We start from the raw sequence: 17,479 nt of genomic DNA on the forward strand, positions 1-17,479 counted from the left end.
CCTGCTGATTAGGCCTGGTGTCTTGGCTCAATCCTGTTCTCACCCAATATTGCCTTCTCTAAAATTTAAGTACAGTTCCTGGCCTAGGACAGGATTAACAAGCAAACCATTTAGGCAGACTGTGCTCTAGAAACATAAATGAATTACTTTCCTCGCTTCTGAAGGAACAAGAACAATTGTAACAGTTCTTTATTTTTGCAAATGCTTTCCCAACTACATTGATATTGTACATAATCTTACATTTAGGAATTACCCATTCTGTGGTGCAGTCTACTGTTTATTTCAGTGTCTGACTTTGGCCCAGGGTTAAAACTATTGGAGGTCCAGATGACATCTGGCTTCTCCGCTCTAAGAGAATATTGGCTGCAGTGTTTATCAGTGCATTATTCATCAAACTGATGATGCAAAGTATAACATGCTGTCTGTAACTCAGCATACAAGTGGAAAAAAGTTGGCAGAAATGCCCAGTGTTCTGTGAGCAGCATGTAATCAATAGTCTGGGTGCTTGTTCACTTTATGTTGATGACTATTCCCTCTGGTATGCTTTTGTATATTTGGGGTGGATCACTGTCTTCCCAGCTGTGCTGCTTTTTAAGTCTGTTCTTGGTACCAGCTAAGATAGATAGAACAGAAGGGACAACTTTTTGTGCAGCGGGTGTCAAATCAACTTAGCTAGTTACACAAAGCATGACAATGAGAATCAGAAAAGAAACGAGGCAGGGTAGCATTTCCAGGACTGCAGATCTTTCTTTCTTTTAGCAAAACAAAGATCTGAAATACGCTATTGATTAAATGGCCATGGTGACCCCCAGTCTTAACCTACGATGGCATGACTAGTGCTGCTACTACAATTAATTTCAGTGGGACTCACTTTGTTTACTGCCTATCAATACAGTTTAGCCTTGAAATTATTACTGCTTAGACAAAACAACATGCATATGTTTAATGGCTGCGAACAATCCAATAAATGGGGAATATAGGATCTGAAACTAACATTTGCAAATTATGCATGCAGTTGGGCAGATCATGGATTGGGAGGGGAAGGGAAGGGAAAACAGCTGGAAGTTAGCTGAAGACTAAACATTTTTGGATGAAAGGTATCTTTGTGGGGATCTGATATGATAGAGTGGTTCTGCTATCAAATGATCAAGTAGAGTAAAGACACTCTAGTGCTCTGTTCTCATATACAAAAGAAGGTATGATAAGATGAGAAGAAGATATGGAATGATTTCCTGGGATATTCCTTGCCTCAAAGAAGTGGGAAAAGCAGCAATAAATAGTTTACAAGAAGGTCAGCTATAATGCCTATTTCAAAAACTGTAATGCAGTCACATAAATTCAAACACTACATATTAGGGTTTGCAGGTAGTCCTTGACTTAGCAACCGTTCATTTAGTGATAGTTCAAAGTTACAACAGCACTTTAAAAAGTGTCTTATTGCCGTTTTTTGAAATTACGATCATTGCAGGATACTCATGGTCTTATGATCAAAATTTGGATGATTGGCAACTTGTTCATATGTATGCCGGTTGCAGTGTCCGGGGGTTATGTAATTACCTTTTGCGACCTTCTGGCAAGCAAAGTCAATGGGGAGGCCAGATTCATTTAATAATGATGTTATTAGCTTAACAATGATTCACTTAACAACTGTGGCAAGAAAGGTCATAAAATGGGGCAAAATTCACTTAACAACCACCATATTTTTGGAGTAAAAGATGCACCATTCCCCTCCAAAAAGAGGGTGAAAATGTGGGTGCATCTTTTACACTGAATACAGCATTTTTGGCCTCCTGAAACCATGTTCCCTTCACAAAAATGGCCGTGTATAGCCTTTAGGAGTCTTGTAGAGTGCTCCTGGGGGCTTGTTCTGAATAAGTAAGAAAAGCACATTATCATGAATCAGCATTCAGCTGTGAAATGGAAAAGTACCATCTTGACCTTCCTTTTATGTCCTAAGAGGGGTCTTTCATGAGACCTCTTATAGAAGATACTAACTCAGTCATTTCATTATTCAAAACATTTATATCCTACTGTTCCTTTAAAAACTCAAAAGCCTTGACCTATTCAAATACAAATACAAATCTTTATTCTGGTACAACTAGAAAGGAAAATGCATCAGTGGTTCTTGCTAAGTAAAGGTGCAGCTCTAAGCAGAAGGCAAACTCTGATGGCTTTCAGTGGGACAAACATCTAGAATTGCTTCCTTTCCCCCATATTTTCTGAAGCAGTTGTCAGGATGCATAGCTTTGTTTTCTATACTGATTTCCTAGAAGAAAAGCTAAAAAGTGCATACTAAATGAAAAATGATATAACTGTGAGGTTCCCCAAGATGCTTAAGTTCCAAAGCAAACAATATGGATCACATTCTTTCCCATAAAACTGGGAAATAGCCATTAAAGCAATCCCAGATGTTTTCCTTGTTCTAATGAATCAACTTTCTCTGAAAGCAAGCTCCATTAGAAAAATAAGGCCAAAAGTGGAAAGATTTTCTTTTCAGAGAAACTCTCCTGTTAAAATGTCATAGATTTGATGGATTCAAAGCTGAAGCCAAACTTGGGCCAATCTATTTGGCTCTCTAAGCAGTGCAGTAAATGGCACCTCCACTCATCCAATATCTAAAGTAGGTACTTTATTGGCACATGAAGCAGGCACTCCCATCAGCATCTTCCCCCAGTGCACAATAATGAATTAAATAACCTCCAATGTACTGACCTTTTTTTTTAAAGTAATCTTTATTAGTTATACATTTTTTTCAGAGTAAAACATACAAATGCAAATACAATTTTAAACATACAACCCCCCTCCCCTCCCCCCCCGCGGTGACAGTCATTCACAGCCCAACTTTTTTCTTTCCTTCCTCATTGTTAGGTCTCTAAGCCACATCTTCTCATTCAGGGATCTATTACAATACCCATGTTCACTTTTAACTTTCCCCATTTTAAGTCCCTGCTGTTCTCCTTGTCGCCCACATATACCATAAGTTCCAGCTAAGGTAATGTTCCGTTTCTCCTTTGTCCCTCAGCCACCCGTCATTCTGTCCATTTCTGCACATTCATAGATCTTTTAATTATAGCATCTTCCGACGGTATGGTAGTGGATTTCCAAAATTGTGCATAAGTTATTCTTGCGGCCACAATTATATGTAGGCTCAAATGCCATATTGAACTGCTTATGTTTTCTGGTTTAATGCTTAGTAGAAGGTTCTCGGGTCTCCATTCCATGTTTGCCCCGGTAACCTCTTTTAACCATTTTTTAATCCTTTTCCAGTATTTCGTGGCCTCAGTACAGGACCACCAAATATGGTAGAATGTGCCATCCTTTCTTCCACATTTCCAACACAATGGAGATAACCCAGGGAACATCTTGGCTAACCTCGTTGGGGGGAAGTGCCACCTATAAACCATCTTGTATATGTTTTCTTTGAATGCTGTAGATATTGTAAGTTTAATGGTCCTTACTCCATAGATCCCACCATTTGCCCATTTCAATCTCATAGCCAAAGTTTTCTCTCCCATGCTATTAGAAGGCTTTTATCCATCTCTTCATTAGCATCTTGGCAGGTCAAAATTGGTAAATCTTCGATAACATTTTCTTGTCTCCACCAAGCAAAATCTTATCTAGCCCCTGAGGGTTTGGGTAGATCCTAAACCGTACCTTATCGCTTTTAAACCTGTTTCTAACCTGTAAATATTCCCACCATTCCAGATTCCTGCCCTGCTGCTCTAATTCCATCTTTGTTTTCATGTTGCCATCTTCTGTCATGATGTCTTTATATGTTATGTTTCTTGTCCAATTAATACACTGGGATGCGTTAAGGCCTCTAATGGTGCCAACCAGCACGGAACCCTAAGATAGTATTTTTTTCTCATCTTTTCCAGACCCCCATCAAAATCTTCCGAATATAATGTCCCATGAGTACCTATGGGGGGGGTGTCTCTTTCTTGCCAGAGGGAGGCATGCCATCCCTGAGGGAGGTCATGTCCCTCTATAGCCAATAGGCGCCTTCTACTCACATCACCCAATCCTTCACCCATGTCATAATTGCTGCATTATAATATGCTTCCCAGTTGGGTACTCCGAAGCCTCCAGTTCTCTATGTTTTTGCAATTTGGGCTTTAATTCGTGCTTTCTTGCCTTGCCATATAAATCGAGCCACTATTGTCTCCAAAGATTTAAAAAAAAAATTGTCCAATTTAGTTGGTGCCGTTTGAAACAGAAGCAAAAATTTTGGTAATACATATGTCTTGACTGTCGCAATCCTGCCCATCAAAGACAGTTGTTTACCACTCCAATTAGTCATATCTTTAGATACCTGCTGTAGCAATTTCATATAGTTATCTACCTTGATAGAGGAACATCTCTCCATGAGCCAAATTCCCAAGTATTGTATTTTATGGGCCATGTTAATCCCTAACAGGCTTTGTACTTCCCTTTTCTGGTTCAGAGTCATATTCTTAATTAACAGTTTTGTCTTCTCTTTGTTTATACGTAGCCCCGCTATCCTACTGTACTCCTCTATTTTACGTAAAAGTTGTATCCCAGAAGCCATAGGATCCTCCAGGATAAAAACAAGGTCATCGGCGAAAGCCTGGACCTTAAATTCCTGAGCTTTAGCTCGTAACCCTTTAATTTGTGTGTTACTCCTCACTATTCTAAGAAGGGGTTCTAATGTGAGGATAAACAGTAGGGGGGATAACGGGCATCCTTGTCTTGTGTCTTTACCAATCTCAATATCACCCGCCTCTTCTCCATTTACCAATAATGTCGTGGTTTGTCGTACATAAATTGCCCGAATTGCATTTAAGAAGTTTTCTCCAAACTTCATATTTTCTAATTGTGACAACATAAAGTTCCAATTTACCCGATCAAAAGCCTTTTGTGCGTCAAGAAACATAAAGGCCACTTGTTTATCTGGCCGAGCTTCATAATATTCTAAGGCATCCAAAATAATTCTAACATTATCTTTCAAATGCCTTGACGGCAGGAAGCCGTTCTGATCAGGGTGTATAAATTTATTAAGGAAGAATTTAAGTCTATCTGCCAGTATAGCTGCAAAGATTTTATAATCCACATTCAAAAGTGAAATGGGTCTATAGTTTTTAATTTGGCTACAGTTAGCTCCAGCTTTAGGCAAAAGGGTTATATAGGCCTCAGCCCATGATTTCGGTGCGATAGAATCCGTCAAGACAGCATTAAATATTACTATCATCTCTTGTCCTAAGATTTCCAAAAAAGATTTATAGATTTCAACTGGCAAACCATCCATGCCAGGAGTTTTGTTGTTTTCCATTTTTTTGACTGCCTTTTCTAATTCATCTATTGTTATCTTTTGGTTCAGTACCCCTTTTGCTTCATTTGAGATCTTGGGTAGATTTGCATTGTCTAAAAATTCCTTAATTTGGTCCTCAGAAATTTCTTCCCTACTATATAGTTGCTGAAAAAAACCTTGGATAATTTCCTGTTTCTCCCCCTTGGTTTCTACTAATTCCCCTTTACTATTCTGCAGTTGAACTATACGTCTGCTCTCTCTTTCTTTTCTAAGTCTATAAGAGAGCCAACGACCCGGTTTGTTAGCATGCTCAAAAAAGTTTTGCTTAATCCCCCTAAGTTTCTGAGCAACATCCTCCTGGTCTAGAAGAGAGATCCCTGTGCTTAATTCTAGCCATTTCTTCTTTTTTCCTATCATCTAGTGGGTTCTGTTGCAAGGCTTTTTCTACCACCTCCAGTTTAGCTACCCATTTTTGCCCTCTCTTCTAATTTTTTCCTGTGTGTGCCTGTTTATATATTTAATAGCTAGGCCTCTCATATAAGCCTTGGCCGTATCCCAAAGTATTTGTGGAGTTACTCCTTTCCTATTTTCTTCAAAAAAAAAACCTCATTTCCCTTTTAAACATTTGCTGAATTCTTGTTCTTTCACTATCTCTGTATTCATCATCCACCTCTCTTCCTCCCCTGCTTACTCCTTTCCACACCAATAAGAGTGGATTATGATCGGCCCAGGTATTAACCTCAATTGCTGCTTCCTTAATCAAGTCCCCCAATTTCTGGGTGTCAGCCAGGCCATGTTGATCCTAGAACAGGATTGATGTCTATGTGAAAAGAAAGTAAATTGTTGTTTCTGTGGGTGGAGTTCACGCCATACATCCTTTAATTCATATTCCTCCCTCATGTCTTCAAAGGTTTTGGGGAGAACTCCTCCTCCTTTCTCTTAATTTCCCCCCCTTTTGGATGTTTCCTGGGTTATAATCCATTGTCCTATCTGCCACCGCGTTATAATCACCCACCACACATATGTGGTCATAGCCTAACTCTGCAATTTTTTAGATGCAACTTTCTAAAGAAAGTACTTTGGTTGTCATTCGGTGCGTATATGGCCACCAGCAAAATTTTATATCGACCAAATTCAATTCAAAACATTAAAGTCTCCCCTCCCCATCAGTATACACCAATTTAGAATCGATAAGGTCTTTAACATACACACAATGCCCCTTTTCTTTTCATCTGCTAAATTTGTATACATTATACCCAGCCGGGGGTAATACAACACATTTGCTGGTGGTTCACTATATGTACTTCTTGCAGGCATGTCAAATCACAATTCTTTTTCCGTAGAGCATTTCAGTATTTTATTTCTCTTTCTTAGTGAATTCAAACCATTTATATTTAAAGAAATTAAGCGGAATTCATCCGCCATGTTTATTTGTGTAAGGCTTTGGATTTTGTTGTCTGCCTCGTTTGCGGTCTCTCATCTCTGCTTTGTTTCTCATTTCCCCCTTTCTTATCTCCCGGGACACTATTCTTTTGCTCCTCTCCTCAGCTCTTGTTGTCCAATTCTCCATCGTTATTCTGAGTTCCCCTCTTCAACTGGCTTTCCATAAAGTCTTGTGCATCTTTCAATGATTCAATCCGAAACCTCTGGCCTTTCCAGAGAAAAGATATCCCTTCTGGGAAAAGCCACCTATACATCACCTGAAGTTTCCTCAATTGTGTTGTTAGGTCCTGATATTTCTGCCTCCTTTCCCTCACTCTTCTTGGTATCTGTTTTAGTACTATCACCATTTCCCCCGCATACATGGTATTCTGGTCACGTGCCTTCTGGTAAATTTCTTCTCTCAGGGATCGTTTAGTAAACCTCACGTGCACTTCACGTGGCAGTTTCTGTCTTCTAGTATAGGAAGTATAGACTCTATATACGTCATCAATGTCACTCTGTATCGACAACTTATCTTTCTGGGCGATCCCTGCTATCATCTCAACCATAATTTCCTTCAGTTTCTCCCCTCTTTCCTCTGGAATATTTTGAAATCTGAGAAAGAAGGCTGACTTTTCTAATTCCAACATAGCAATCTCATCTTCCAACCTTCTATTAATATGTAGCTGCCTCATCTCCCACCTCGCCATATTCTCTTCACTTTCCTTCATTTTTACTCCTAAATCTTGAATTTGACCCTCCTGTTTCTCCATTTTTGCCCAGATCTCCTTTTGCTATGAATACAGCTGTTTCATTTCACCCCTCATGTCTCCCATTTCATTTTTAATGTCGGCCAGGGATTTTTCGGTGATCTCTTGATCCTAGCCATATTATTTTGTATCGATAGCAAAGTTGTCTGTATATTTGCAATGTGGGTGCCTTCTCTACCCAGCCATATTGTCTAAAGTTCTGTGTATTGTTTGGAGGGGTTTGTAAATGGGGACGGCTGAGTAGGTAATGCCGAGGTTTTTTTCCCCCACCTTTGCCAGCTCATATCAATTAAGTTAAGAATATCCCACTGCTTCATAAGCTATCTGCTACCAGTTTAAGCAATGTTCCAACTTACTTTGCTGCTATCTATAAGGAAAAATATATATGAATATAGTCCCATAGAGAGATCTAAAAAAAGTACAGGAGGGGGCTCAGGAAAGAAAGGCAAGAAGGGGGGGCAAATACATCAACACAAAAAAAAATCAAACCTCAAAGAGAAGAGAATAAAAAAGAAGAAAAGTTCAGCTCGAAGTATTCCCCTTTCAAGTGTCCAACTCCAGCTCCAAAAAAAAAAAAAAGAGAAAACAATGCGCACAGTAGATATAATATTGACTGTCTCAAGTGGAGCCTTAAACCTCCTATAGCAGCACAAAAGTTTTCCAAAAATCTTGGGAGCAGGCAGGGCAAGTCTGCTGATTACTATCAGCTATGCCTCAGGGTAAAGACTTCCCTCTTCTCTGTTTCCACCACCTAGGCCGCCTTCGACGACTCTTATGATGTAAATCCTTCTTCAATTGTTAATTCATTTGCTCCTGTTTGTCTTAATTGCTGCTAAAAGTCCATCAAAGAGGAAAAAAAAGATTGCCAGAGATGCAGTAACCAAATAGTAAATCCAACTTACTCTTCAAAAAAGTTTAGGGCATCCAGATTCACACCAAAAATCCTACGCCAAACAAAAGTGCTGTGTCATGGCTTTGGGACAGCTGTGCGTCCCTCTTCAGATGTCTGGGATCAGGGCTGAGCCTCTGCCTTGCCGAGGAGATCGCACTTCCCCCCGCCTGCAGAGAAGCACCTCTGTTCTTCGCTGAGTCCCTCCGAGACCAGCAAACGGCTGCTCTTTATGCCGCCAGACCCCTGGTTTGTCAGCTAGGCTTCAGAGCTATCTCCAAGCCTGTCGCCATAGCCAATGATGTCACCGGAAGTCCAATGTACTGACCTTTTATAAGAACCAAAATCTTTTCTAATGATGGAGCTAGCCTTAGCATAATCTATAAATAATTTTTGCAAGGATAAATTTTTGCTGATACACAGTAAGAACTCAGGTGCTTGCTCATATCTGTATTTCATTTCATTTTCAGGGAGTTTGAGAGATATTTAACTAAGTAACTTCTATTGTCTGAGTACCAGTAATCATTAATTATGTTAGTTTGTGGAATTCTGGAAGTTGGGGCATCTAAGGCCAGATATTCGCTGCCCATAGTTTTGATCTAAATGCAGTTTGGTCTAATTCTTGTAATGTGCATCATTTTTAAATGGGAGCTAGTTGGCATACATCTACTTGTTCTCATGAACCTCATCTGAATCTCAATTACAGGGTCCAACTGTAACTGCATCCATATTGGCTGAGCGCATGAAGGTCAGTTTGCTTACCCAAATCTTTGCTATTGATCAGAGCATATAGTATATGCAGTATATATCTTGCATAAAGAAAGTATAGGAAAATTGTAATTGAAAAAAATACCCCTCAGTTCCCTGAAAATGAAACATGAGTTTAAACATTCTGTGCAATGAAGGTAAAACGATACCAGAAAATTACTCCTGCTATGTTGTGGTAAGAGCAATTTAAATTTAATTTTTCTAGTGCCATTGCTCTTCTTTACAGATAAATGGAAACTCATTCTTTGAAAATATTGTTTAAATGCCTGAAGTTTGTGTGCAGAAAGGAAATGCACAACCGTTACCCTTTTAGTCTCTCCAAAGTTACTGAAGATTTGCACCAAAAATGATTAACTTATATGCAGACATTGGACTTTATCAAAGTTGTACTTGAGTGGAGAATTAACCTTAAAATTGGTATGTCAGTTGGGTTAATATTTTTAGATGCTCACACATGAACCTTAGACCAAGGATTTGATAGCTCATAGAGCTTAAGTGACTTACAAAAGAAATTAAGAATGTCTGTGCCAAGTATTTAACAATACCAATATAATGTTTCTACATAAGTTATGATTTTGTAAACATAGAACAAAGAAAGCTTAAATTAACCATGGATGGATTTTCACACAAAAGGACTACATGCACACACTCAATAGGCATATTTCTTATTTATGCTGTTTAATATATTTATCTAGTATTTCCTTAAATTTAAATTACATTCCTTAAGTTAGTTTTCCCAAAGCATAGTTATCACTAACATAGTTCTTTATATAATTATACTTTATAAAACTTGTTGTACTGTGTTCTTTTTAAACTTACATTTAACAAGTTATAAAACAAAAATCCATGGTGTACGGGGTGATGAAAATGAAAATGAATTGTAAAATAGATTTACTTCTCAGATTAAACAAAATGCTCATTGCTGAAGATAATACCTAGTTGGTACAAATGATTTGGTGAGACCTTATGCACATCACTGGGTTCATACATTATACTAAGTTATGTTTTTAACTACAATTTCTTGTTAACAAGAAAAATAGCCTACTTCATAAACACTAAAACATAAAGCATTGTTTTCAAAGCTTAGTCTGGTTTTAAATCAAAATGAAACAAATTACTTAGTATTTAGTGTGATCTGAACCTGGGTAATTATAACTAAATGTAACTAAATAGAAGAGAAAACAGAAAATAAGGGAGCCTTGTACTTTTAAAGATGCTGTTCAATAGTTCAGAAAGGACAGGACATCCTTGGTTTCTGTGTTGGCAATGGGCCATGAACTTGTTCTGTATGTGGCATATGTCTTGGAAGCATAATCAGAAGAGTACTGATTAGCTCGTCAGACTGACCTGCTCATCCCATTCGTTTCAGTTCAGTAAGCATACTGCTGCTAAGCTCAGCCATTTGGTTTCAGAGTCATGGGACATCCTTTTCCAAAATCTACAGGGTTTAGGGCCATTACATCTGAGCATGGGCCCTGGGGCTCTAAATAAACTACAACTCCCACATCTTTAATGTGTGCTTCATTTGTTACAGCTACTGAGAGACATAATGCAGCAAAATTTTGAAAGATCTGCACTATCCTATTTCCAAAAGAGTTAATAAACTTCTAAAAGTTCTAAAAATTTTCATTTTTAATGTTGCAGCTATCACAAAAAATTCTACTTTATCATGCATTTTGAATGGTGAATAAGTAGTATTTTCTGAGCAGCAAAAATACAAATTACCATAAAATGGCAACAATCTGATAGACAAAGTTGAAATTTGCCACCATCAAATGTCCAGAATTTTGCAGCTCCTATCTGATAGCCCTAGTGTTTCCATAGGCAAAATGAAAACTTTGGTGGATTTTGACTTGAATCATGAAAGAAAGAGAAATTGTGTATGTTTTAAAAGCTTGCTTTAGAAGTTTAAAGTAGGATAGTGAACTAGTCATGAAAGAGAATGACCTTGAAGGAGAGAAGGAAGAAGTATCAAGGCAGTGATCAGGCAGACAAAAATTGACCCCACAACAAGATAGTTTGTGAAAATATCTGTCTGTCTGTCTCTTTCTTACACACTTACATATGTAGATTCTAATAAAGATAACAGAAGGGGGGAAACTAGCACATTCAGACTTGCAAATTTTCTGTTACTATAGCTATTCTATAGCTTTAGGCCTGCATAGTGTCTGTTTTTCTGACAGAACCCTCTAAGCATCTTTGGAACTTTATTTTGTGTATGATGACATATTATGCTGTTACATTATTATATAATTGCAATGCATGTAATGGCTTTAATTATAGCAATAATGTGCCATGATCGAGAGGTATAAGGTTTTTTCTCTCTCAACATTGGCAAGTCTGTGACTGAAAGGATAGGTAGTAAAACCTATAAATAAAGTGCCAATAGCAACATAGAATATCATGTTTGTTCTGCTGTAGTGACTTCCGGTTTGGCCATAGAGCCGTTTTTCGCCCTCCGGAGCCTAAAGGCTCCTGAAGGCTCCAGAGGGCAAAAAACGGCCCTACTGCCAAACTAGAAGTGCCTTCTGAAGGTTCTGGAGGGCAGAAAAACAGCCTTACGAGGCAAAACGGAAGTCCGTTCCCGAACTTCCAGTTTGCCCATAGGGACGGTTTTTCATGCTCCGGCAAAAAATGGCCTCAAAAGAATGCCAGAGTCAGCTGGCCAAACGCGCATGGAGCTGACAGGGCAATGCCTCATGGCTCCGCGTTCGCCATCATGGGCATTCTCTGGAAGCTTCCCATGATTTTGTGCAGTGTCCTGAGAATCACCCTATAACTGCCAACATGTTATTACTGTAGACCAGTGGTGGGATTCAATTTTTTTTACTATTGGTGGGCATGGCATGGCTTGATGGGGATGGCAGGGGAAGGATACTGTAAAATCTCAATTCCCTCCCCACTCCAGAGGAAGGATACTGTAAAATCTCCATTCCCTCCCCACTCCAGGGGAAGCTTACTGTAAATTCTCCATTTCCTCAGAGGTTATATTTATCGGTTCTCCAAACTACTCAAAATTTCCGGTATTGGTTCTCTAGACCGATCAGAACCTCCTGAATACCACCTCTGCTGTAGACATCAACAGGTTCTCTCAAAAAAAATTGATACCTCACACAACTCTGAAGATGTTAGCAATTTTCTGTGAAATACTATGAAAAGTTGCACAAGAGAGCCAGAAAGCTCACAAGATTTACAATCGTGTACAGTTTTAAAATATTATTTTACTTGTGAGGCCAGGAGTCTCTAGCTTTGCGGGTAATTTCAGATACTCCACTGCTACCCCATGCTCTATTATATTTTAAGCTAACTAGTTTTAAAGAATGTAACATTTTGCATGTGGATTTACAAGCAATTTATACAGGCCTTGAAAACTTGTAGTTTAAAAGGTCAGATGAAATGTAATGAAAGCGAATGAAATGCGTGTCATTATGAACTAGCTACAGACAAAACCCAACTGCAATGTTATTCCTAAGGATTAATTATTATCATATAATTAATGCAAGAGTAAGTGTTGGTTTTTTTTAGCTTATGAGGGTCACAAATTTTGCCAGCTGTTGGCAGGCTGATAGTTACCTCACATGCCAAGTTTATGGAAATAGATATTTCAACAATAAAAGTGTGTTTCACTTTCTTCTTTCCCTAAAAGACTATGGAGTGAGGATCACTAATAGAGCTGTAGTTTTCTTTAATACAGAGGAATAATAATAATAAAAAATTGCCATAATAAAGACTACTTAGACATTGTGAAGCAGAATTTTCAGATTAATTCAGTCCAATGAACTTTAATGCTTCATGATATGATGGGTTCTTAAATTATAGTACAAATATAGTACAAATATGGCATGATTTCTGATTCTAATGGAATCAGAATTTACATAGAAATGCCTAACTGAGAGAACAATGGGCCAACTAGTCACACTTCCCGAATCTATTTCCCTCCAGATTTGTTTAAGTGCAACTCTGAGCTCCTAGTTAATTGTTTCAATGTAACTGAAGGGAAACATGTAGGAGTTTTGCCACATAGATCTCCACTTCTCACGCTCAGGCTTTATCTTTAACTTGAAAAAACACATTGCTCATTATATTCTTTTTTTCAATTTTTAAAATAAAAACAAACAAAATCATCCTCCATTACAAATTGTAGAAAGTGTGTCAATTGGTTACAAGAACTTTCGTGCATCCCTTCCACAGTCATCACCTCTGAGTCATATCAAATTATCTATTTTACATCACATATATTTATATATATATATATATATATATATATATATATATATATATATATATATATATATATATATATATATTGCTATCATCATATCCTTCATATGACTATAGTTGTTTTAATGTCCCTTTATAACAAACATTCCAAAATTTAGAACAAAATCACATAGTGGCATTCCCTTATCTATTTTCAATATCATCCAACCACATTATACTGTTATAACACATTCAAAATAAAAATTACTTATGTTTAATAACAAAATTTTTAAACCTCTTTTCTAAATCATTGTTTACAATTTATATCCAACTTTCCCTTTTATCATGTCAAGACAAATTATTACATTATTTTCATTATCAGTCATTTATTTAACAATAGTTTGACTAAGTTTAACTTACTTTTCCCCCTTTTTTCACCATTTAAATTTTTTACCAAATTTCCTCTTATCAAACACATACATACATACATACATACATACATACATACACATTGTTATCATTATCAATTATTTATCTAACTTTATCCATTAACACTACATTTTTAACACAATGCTCTAATTTTAACAAAATTTTTAAACCTCTTTTCTAAATCATTGTTTACAATTTATATCCAACTTTCCCTTTTATCATGTCAAGACAAATTATTACATTATTTTCATTATCAGTCATTTATTTAACAATAGTTTGACTAAGTTTAACTTACTTTTCCCCCTTTTTTCACCATTTAAATTTTTTACCAAATTTCCTCTTATCAAACCAATACATATGTATATATTGTTATCATTATCAAATAGTTACCTAACTTTATCATTATCACTACATTTTTAACATAATGCTCTAATTTTAACTAAATTTAACTAGTGTTTTATTATTAATTTTCATATCTCAACCTGTGTCTTTCCAGTAATAGTGTAGTCCTATTTCTTTTGCCATTTGTGGAATTTGTCTTCTGGTTATTTCCTTAATCAAATTTGTTTGGACTTCTCTTCGCAGCTTGTTGCTTATTACATATCTTGTAAAATCTCAAAACCCTTCATCAGCTTCCTTAATCAGTTTATCTTTGGTTATCAGTAGTGTTTTTGTCAAAATTTCTCTCCTTAAGTCCATCAATTCTTCTCTTTTTTCTTCTTCTATACCTTGAAATCTGTAGTAAAGCACCTTTCCATCTATCTTCCCTTTCCTTGTTCCACTCTTTCCATCTCCAATCACACTCAGTTCACTGTCAATATCTACAGTTATCTTGCTTCTTTGTTCATTTTCACCCTGGATTTTTAGGACTCCAGTGTCCACTTTTTCCATTTGTTGAATATCTTCTGTTTGCTGAGTATCTTCCATTTTTCTATCAGGTTTTGCCACATTAAAGTTTATATTTTCAATATTTTCCAATCTCTTCTCAATTCTCTCTGTTGTTTCTAATAATTTTTGAATTCCAGATATAATCTGTTGTAATGTTATGGTTTCTTTTTGAAGTCGTGTCATCCTTCCAATTTATAAACACTGCCATTCTAGTTTAAAAACAAATCTTTGTTATCACTTCTTTCCAGCTAGCAACAAGCATCCAGAGAACACCTGCGTAAACAGTCCATGCTGTTCTTTATAAACAAGCTGAAGCCTTTGAAGTGCAAGGTCAAAATGATCAAAGGGAAAAAATAAAAAGCAATGTTTCCAGGTCTCAACCTCCAACCTCCAAGTGGCAGTGTAACTTCTTTCCCCTCTAAGATTACTACCCTCTTTATATACCTTTTAAATCTTCTTTATGTTTCACGCTTAGAAGAAATAAAGTTCTTAAATGAAACCAAATAAAAAGAAAAAATCCATCCCAACCAGTATTGTAGAAGTAAAGGAAGAAATTTAATCCATAGATAAAAAAGAAATAGAAGAAGAAAATACTATACTTTCACTTTAAAAAGTAAAAAAATGTTCACAAAACTTCCATCGATAGAAAAAAAAAAGATAACACACTGTCCAATAATGCTTAATTCTGCTGCTTATTTCCTTTTCTTTACCAATTTAATTTAACTTGAATCTTTTTGAGCAGTCTTTTATAAAAATGAGATTTCCTCACCAGATGGACAGACTTTCTCTTTCCGCTTTTCCTTCAGTTGCAGAGCTGTCCCGACTTCAGGAGCTTGAGGCTGTGCTTTTTGTCGCCGGCTACAAGAGATTCTCTTGGCTCAATCAGGGACTTTGCAATGTCCCTGAGATCAGCAAGACATACTCTTCCCTGTCACCGTCTCTTTGGGATGGTTTAGGTCCAGTGGCAAAAGTGTCATCACGACGTCAGCTCCCCTTCTCCATATATTCTTTTTGATTATAACATGACTTCCATGTTTTTCTGAATGATAAAGCCTATGTTTTCTCAGATCTTCTATTATGTGACTGATCTTTTTTATTCAAATCAATTTATCTGGCTGCCCTGCTCACTAATGTGAACTGGACAGCATAAAAGGTTTAAAAATATACCATTAAAAATACTTAACATGACAAATTAAAAACACAAAGTGGCTGCCAAAAATCCCCATATACAAGCAAGGCAGAGGTGGTATTCAGCAGGTTCTGACCAGTTCTGGAGAACCGGTAGCAAAATTTTTCAGTAGTACAGACAACCGGTAAATACCATCCCTGACTGGTCCTGCTCCCATCTATTCTCTGCCTCCCAAATCCCAGCTGATCGGGAGGGAATGGAGATTTTACAGTATCCTTCCCCTGCCATGCCCACCAAGCCACACCTACCAAGCCACGGCCACAGAACTGGTAGTAAAAGTTTTATGCTTGAGAAAATAATCAAGGTTTTCAGAAAGATGCACTGGCGCTGGATCAACCAAACCCTGGATAGGATTGTGTTCTAGAAGTTTTAGAAAGACATTTGCTTTACTTACTCTTAATTTAATTCTATCGTGCAGACATCCCTTCCCATTGATTAACTATTGGGTATTGTAATCCAGAGCATTTGGAAAGATTCACATTGGGCAATGTTTCTGCTCAGAATTGTTGGTGCCTAATCCAATTATTTTTCCTTTAATCTTAATTTAGTATGGTAAAAGGGATTTTTCCAATACCATGTACAGTATTTCTTTCTCTGTATATAAGTAAATATCATATCTTCATCTTTTATTTGATAGAAGATTACAGTGAAAAAAGTAAAGAATTCTGAACATATCCAAGTAGTCTTTGCTTTTTCTTCTTCTTTTGTTCTGGTATTTTTCAACAATGGATATAATATCCACATGAATTGGATAGAGGATAGTGCCAAAACAACAACGTGCAAAAAATAATAATACAAATTTTGGCATATCAGAAAAATACTACGTTATTCAGAGAAACCTTTACAAATATGGCCTTATTTCACAGGTGTCAAACTCTATCGCATCACGTGACGTCACATGATATCTTCCAGTATTTTTGCCTTTGTGGAGCTGGAGTGGGCATGGCCTGCGCCTGATGCATCTAGCCCGTGGGCCACCAGTTTGACACCCCTCCATTAGACTAATGAAAAGGAAAAGTTAGAAGAATGGAAACAACAAGGGCCAAAACACACTAACATGTGAATAGCAAGCCAGAGTACTTAAGGGAATGAAATTTAGAGCATAGCTTTACTTTCCATTGCATCATGTTACTTTCCAGTTGCAATTTTTCCCCATGTATTTAAGACAAGAACCATCAGTGACCAAACTGAAAACAGAAGAATTTACATCTTCTAGAGCTTTGGTAACTGGATTTGGTGTTTCACCTAGAATCAATGTTAATGTAAAACCTGAAGTGCACTCCTACCATAGAAATGTCTGTCACTAGGAGAACATCTGGACCCTGCCTACCCACCCATGCACATACATCTGTAAAGTAACCGACAAGAAAGCCGGTTGTCACCTGTCACTTTTTATGTAAGAAAGTGTCAATGGAGAAATGCTTAACAAACCATGGATTTGTGGTTCTGCCCTTGAAACTCTCACAACTTAGTGAACCATTAACTGGTTAAATATGTGAAGTATTTTTGATGATGTGAGCAAACCGGTGCAAATTCAGAAATGGCAAAGCAGACCTAGGGTAACATGAAGCTTTGGTATATATATATATATACCAAACTGCAACTTCTTTCAATAAAGAAGTGTATGTATGTATGTATGTATGTATGTATGTATG

The sequence above is a fragment of the Thamnophis elegans genome, chromosome 8 (genome assembly GCF_009769535.1).
Source record: "Thamnophis elegans isolate rThaEle1 chromosome 8, rThaEle1.pri, whole genome shotgun sequence".
Classification (NCBI taxonomy): domain Eukaryota; kingdom Metazoa; phylum Chordata; class Lepidosauria; order Squamata; family Colubridae; genus Thamnophis; species Thamnophis elegans.